General features: G+C 41.6%; 1 protein-coding gene across 8 annotated transcripts in view; it reads right to left on the bottom strand.

The window, feature by feature from the left end:
• LOC307032560 (glutamate receptor 3) overlaps window positions 1-6,000 on the bottom strand; it is a 118,858-nt gene that overhangs the window by 40,922 nt on the left and 71,936 nt on the right. The gene's annotated exons all lie outside the window — the stretch shown is intronic.

Raw genomic sequence — 6,000 nt, forward strand, 5'->3', positions numbered from 1 at the left:
CTCATTTAAAGATAAAGACAATGAAAGATTCATCCAGGCCAGCACTAGAAAGAGATCATTATTGTAGCAGGAGAATGGAGAATAAGTCCTGCTAATGATTAATTTACACGTGAAATATTTTCATTTAACAGGACGCTCAGAAACACCATGGTCAATTCAAATAGCACAAAATGAATTATGCAGCCCTGTTTCTGGTGGGATAGATTGCACGTAGCGCAGGCTGAAATAAGAATGGCTTAACTCTTCACCAATGTTCAACTGGCAAGAATGAACATGAAGGTTATTAATGAAAATAAAGCACACTGCTGTTATTTCATTTAGCCACGGACAATGCAGTTGCAAATAAGCGTCTTTTCAATCTCTCTTTCTTCATTGTCCGTTGTATGGTTAACAGATGGCGTAAAGGGACATACAACTTGCAGCAACAGCAGATTCTGGCACATATTCAGACATATACAGATCCTATATAACGATTCATATTACGTGATTGGGTATTATGCAAATTCTCTGAAAAAAACAGTCCTTACAGCTTTGTTCAGTCATATTTCTAGCCATTTCTCGCACAACCTTATCTCTATGAACCGGCTGCAGTCTGCCAACAAAGCCGGCATAGAGACCAAAGACACGACAACAGCTATAGCAAGAAAAGCACTTTATGACTCTCTTCATTTCTCTGCTTTTGCAATTCCCTTTCCTTTCCATTCCGTCTGAATGGTCAAGCAGTCTTTTTTTCTTGACCCGTAAATACACTGACACCGCTGCGCTGTGTGCGCCTCGCTCCTGTCGTGAGGCCACATCTCCAGCAGATGATCTTTAGGCCAGCAGCACAGCAGGCAGCGGACACCGACGCACAGTGTGTCATCTGTCCAAAGGAGCAGGGGCACGCTGCCTGGAGACATCAGCCTGCCAGACCTCAAGGTTATCATCCCTATCCGCAGTTATCAGGTCACATCTCCGTGGAGTTCCACCTATAGTTCATGAATGTAACTTGCAGCACAACCAATATAGTCCCTTTGAGGCTTCTGGGTCGTGGAGGTGGTTTAAAGTGGACCTATCATGCTATATTTGAAAAATATATTGTAGGACCATACCTATATAAAACATGTCTGTGAAGTATTTTTTTCAAAATACCAAACAGATCATACATTTTAGCCATGCCTCATTTTGCTCTATTTGCTCTATTCCAGACCTGTTTTTGCAAGGGCTGATTCTGTGACGTAGCTTTAATGCAAATGAGCTGCAGCTGAACAGGCCCCCCTGCAGGAGAGGGGAGCGTGCTTTGATCAGCTGCTGGGCTCTCAGAAGAGGGGAAGGAAAAGAGAGGCTCCGTCCTCCGTGTTTTATTCTTATATGATTATATAGAGTCGTTAGTCATTTGTTTGAAAGCTCAATAAATAACAAAAAAGACCTTTGACCGGCACTTTTCTAATTTTGTCCGGAAGATTGAACTGAAACTCTGCCGCACGGTCCCCTCGTTCATTGGAAGAGGCGGAGAGGCGGGTGTTTGTCATCTGCTGGTGGACTACCGGAGAGATTTACAGCAGGAGCAAACGCTTGCCTCGGGGAGGGAGAAAAAGAGCCAGAGCGTCCACAGCGGAGAATAAACAGAAGGGCAACCATGGCAACCATGCGCGGGAAGTCTTCTTCGCTGCTTTTGTGGGAGACTACAGCGCCACTTACAGGCCTGGCATATGTACTACAGCGTCTCCAGCGCTTTCGAGCGATCTCGTGTGAACGGACACGTTTCTGGTGCCTGTTGCGTGTGGATGGAAGACTTTTTTGATAACGATTGCGGTCCGTTTGCAGGTGGAGCGTTGCCCATGTAGGCGGAGCGTCACCGCCCACTATTCCGGGCTGACGTCAGCTCGGATGGAATCTGTATCCGTTGTAGCCCCGTTTTTAAAAGATTTGGGTACAGAGGAAAAGAGGGAGGGTTTTATTTTCTGATGCTGCGTGAGTTCCCCGACGAAACCGGGGACACATACAGTGGGGCAAAAACGTATTTAGTCAGCCACCAATTGTGCGAGTTCTCCCACTTAAAAAGCTGAGAGAGGCCTGTCATTTTCATCCTAGGTATACCTCAACTATGAGAGACAAAATGAGAAAAAAAAAATCCAGAAAATCACATTGTCGGATTTTTAAAGAATTTATTTGCAAATTATGGTGTAAAATAAGTATCTGGTCACCGACAAACAAACAAGATTTCTGGCTCTCACAGACCTGTGACTTCTTCTTTAAGACCCTCCTCTGTCCTCCACTTGTTAACTGTATTAATGGCACCTGTTTGAACTCGTTATCAGTATAAAAGACACCTGTCCACAACCTCAAACAGTCACACTCCAAACTCCACTATGGCCAAGACCAAAGAGCTGTCAAAGGACACCAGAAACAAATTTGTAGACCTGCACCAGGCTGGGAAGACTGAATCTGCAATAGGTAAGCAGCTTGGTGTGAAGAAATCAACTGTGGGAGCAATTATTAGAAAATGGAAGACATACAAGACCACTGATAATCTCCCTCGATCTGGGGCTCCATGCAAGATCTCACCCCGTGGGGTCAAAATGATCACAAGAACGGTGAGCAAAAATCCCAGAACCACACAGGGGGACCTAATGACAGAGCATGTCGGGGCCCGTCTGAAGTTTGCTAGAGAGCATTTAGATGATCCAGAAGAGGATTGAGAGAATGTCATATGGTCAGATGAAACCAAAATAGAACTTTTTGGTAAAAACTCAACTAGACGTGTTTGGAGGAGAAAGAATGCTGAGTTGCATCCAAAGAACACCATACCTACTGTGAAACATGGGGGTCGAAACATCATGCTTTGGGGCTGTTTTTCTGCAAAGGGACCAGGACGACTGATCCGTGTAAAGGAAAGAATGAATGGGGCCATGTATCGTGAGATTTTGAGTGACAACCTCCTTCCATCAGCAAGGGCATTGAAGATGAAACGTGGCTGGGTCTTTCAGCATGACAATGATCCCAAACACACCGCCCGGGCAACGAAGGAGTGGCTTCGTAAGAAGCATTTCAAGGTCCTGGAGTGGCTTAGCCAGTCTCCAGATCTCAACCCCATAGAAAATCTTTGGAGGGAGTTGAAAGTCCGTGTTGCCCAGCGACAGCCCCAAAACATCACTGCTCTAGAGGAGATCTGCATGGAGGAATGGGCCAAAAATACCAGCAACAGTGTTTGAAAACCTTGTGAAGACTTACAGAAAACGTTTGACCCAACAAAGGGTATATAACAAAGTATTGAGATGAACTTTTTTTATTGACCAAATATATATATATATATATTTATTTTCCACCATAATTTGCAAATAAATTCTTTAAAAATCAGACAATGTGATTTTCTGGATTTTTTTTTCTCATTTTGTCTCTCATAGTTGAGGTGTACCTAGGATGAAAATTACAGGCCTCTTTCATCTTTTTAAGTGGGAGAACTTGCACAATTGGTGGCTGACTAAATACTTTTTTGCCCCACTGTATTTATGTATAAAAGACATCACAAAGTGCATTTTGCATGATAGGTCCCCTTTAAACTAGCAACACTTGAACATGGAATATGAAACACCCGGGCACTATAAGAATATGAAGCTAGTGTTCTGTGAAGGCCTCAAATGTACTTTTTCTTATTTTACCTGAACACAATTCCCTCAGAAAAATGAAAGAAGTCTTGGAGAAAAACATCTGAAGCTTTTCTGAAGTATCATCATTTTTACATGAGCTCAGCAGCGGCAGTCGCTCATGTAGCATACCTCCTCACATCGCCCCCACCTAAAGCAAAAGTTACAGAACGAAGGTTTGAATAACATGGATACATTATTCATTTTCCTCAGGCAAATGCTCAGAACCTCACAAACCACAAGCCAGCTGGATAGCATGGCAGTCTTCCCAGCAATAAAAGCTTCTCACATTAAGAGATGCCATGCAGATTAATTGGGTCAAAATGGTCTCTGTTGGGTTGGAAACTGCACAGAATGCGAATGGTAAAGGTTTAACAAACGGTAATCTCATGCCATGTGTGCGACATGCCATGCATATAGGTTCAAACGATAGGATGAGTTTAAAGAGCAACTTGCAGGTTAGACACACCAGTGAATACATGTGTAGGAAAATGATGTACGTATACACTAGATTTTCAAAAGATTATACAGAAATATACACTACAGTGACATCTGGCGTCGTTTTTGTAAGACATTTTTACTTCCGCATACAAAAAGCCTCCCCACGTGACGTAACATGGGGGAGAGCTGCCGGTCTAACGTAGGAATAAACATGGATCAAAATGCTAGTTTTGACACAGAAGAGGTTGAAAATATATATTCGAATGCATATAATTATGAGCCTGCTAGAGGTCCAAGAGACCAGGAGCAGCCAAGGATTAGAATACATAACGGCCATCGGCGAGAAATGGAGCTTTGGTGTGTGGAGAACAGATTTTAAACACTCCTGGGATCCGAGCTATGTATCTGTCGTGTTCTGTCTTTATAAAATCTGTGCATTTTCCAATAATCTTTTCCGAGATCCGAGGTGCAAAAAGAACATGCATTATGCTAACTCTGTATGTGACTGAAGGAAACAATGTTCTGTCAATCAGATTAGAATCACAGAGGGCTTTTATTTTGAAATTGCTGATTTGTGCGCCACACATCTCCTGCCTCCAGCAAACCCTGAAGTGTGTTCGAACAATTGGATTCATTTAAGATTCACAGGAGATTCCATGCCTGCCTAGTTTTACATTTGTATGGAAATTAAGAGATGGAATCTTCTGGTGGTAAATAGTCTGTCCATAAATGGATTACTTTTTCTGCAGTTTCTTTCCACTGTCAGCAGAAAAGTTTATGTTTATTGTGATTTAGACTTCAAAATCGAAAAGGGAACAAAATCCTTTGAGCGCAACTTAATCTGACAGCAGCAACGAGACTGACAGCTCGTTTTTCATCTCCCCAGCAAGTAGAAAATAGGAAATAATGTTGTTAGTCCACGCTTGTCTGCATACATTTACAACTGCCATTCAACCTTCTTGGATCAGAGTCCATTTCAGCTCCAGCCAATCAATGGGAGCAGCTCCAGCACTGCATACTCCTCATAAATGCTTGATATTTATTTCCAACATGGAGGAAAGCTATAAATCCCTTTCACCTAGTCGTCTTCATGAGCTCCACAGTTGTGTTGCATCTAAAAATGTAATACAGTCAACTACATAAATTATGGAAGACAACAACAAGATTTCCTTATCACCAGCTATAAATCCCCGCTGTGCAGATGCTGCAGCAGCATGCGGCCGATTTGGCTGATCATGCTCCTCAGAACCAATCATGCCATCTAGACAGTAACAGTTTTAACATGCTTAAATAATAGCTGTCGTCAAACGCATTATGTAAAAACATTCTGACATTTGTAGTCTAGTAAAATGTGTAAACTGATATTTGTTCACATTTGGTGCGCATGACTCACAGTTCCTGATTTGCATGCTTTATGTGTTTGTATAAATTCCTACACCTCGCTTTTGTCACAGTATCTGATGGTTATTGAGTCACTACTGTGTGACATATTTTTAAATGTATATACTAAACAAAAATTCAATTATTATTTTATATATAAAGCTGCTTTAAGAGTATGCTTTGCAATTTACTACACGTTCCCTTCGTATGTAAGAGATGCTATATAGCACCGTACATGGATAAAACAGGTAGGTCATTGTGTGTCAACTGAAACTGTTAGTCGACTAATCGATTAGTCAACCAAAAGTTAAATAAATAACCACAGTTAATGTCATATAGTTACTGACTTAAGTATTATTTGGGGCAAGTTTGAGAAATTTGAATGGACATTTTTCAGTGTTTTCTGACATTTTATGGACCAAACAATTAATTGATAAATTGAGCAGCAAATTCATAGAAAATAAAAAGGGGGCCCGCATTCGGTTGGATAATATTTATAAAGGAACTTGACACTAAATACATTTTGGAGACATTAAGACACCAGCATAAATGT

Source organism: Notothenia rossii, assembly GCF_949606895.1.
Source record: "Notothenia rossii genome assembly, chromosome: 3".
NCBI classification, from domain to species: domain Eukaryota; kingdom Metazoa; phylum Chordata; class Actinopteri; order Perciformes; family Nototheniidae; genus Notothenia; species Notothenia rossii.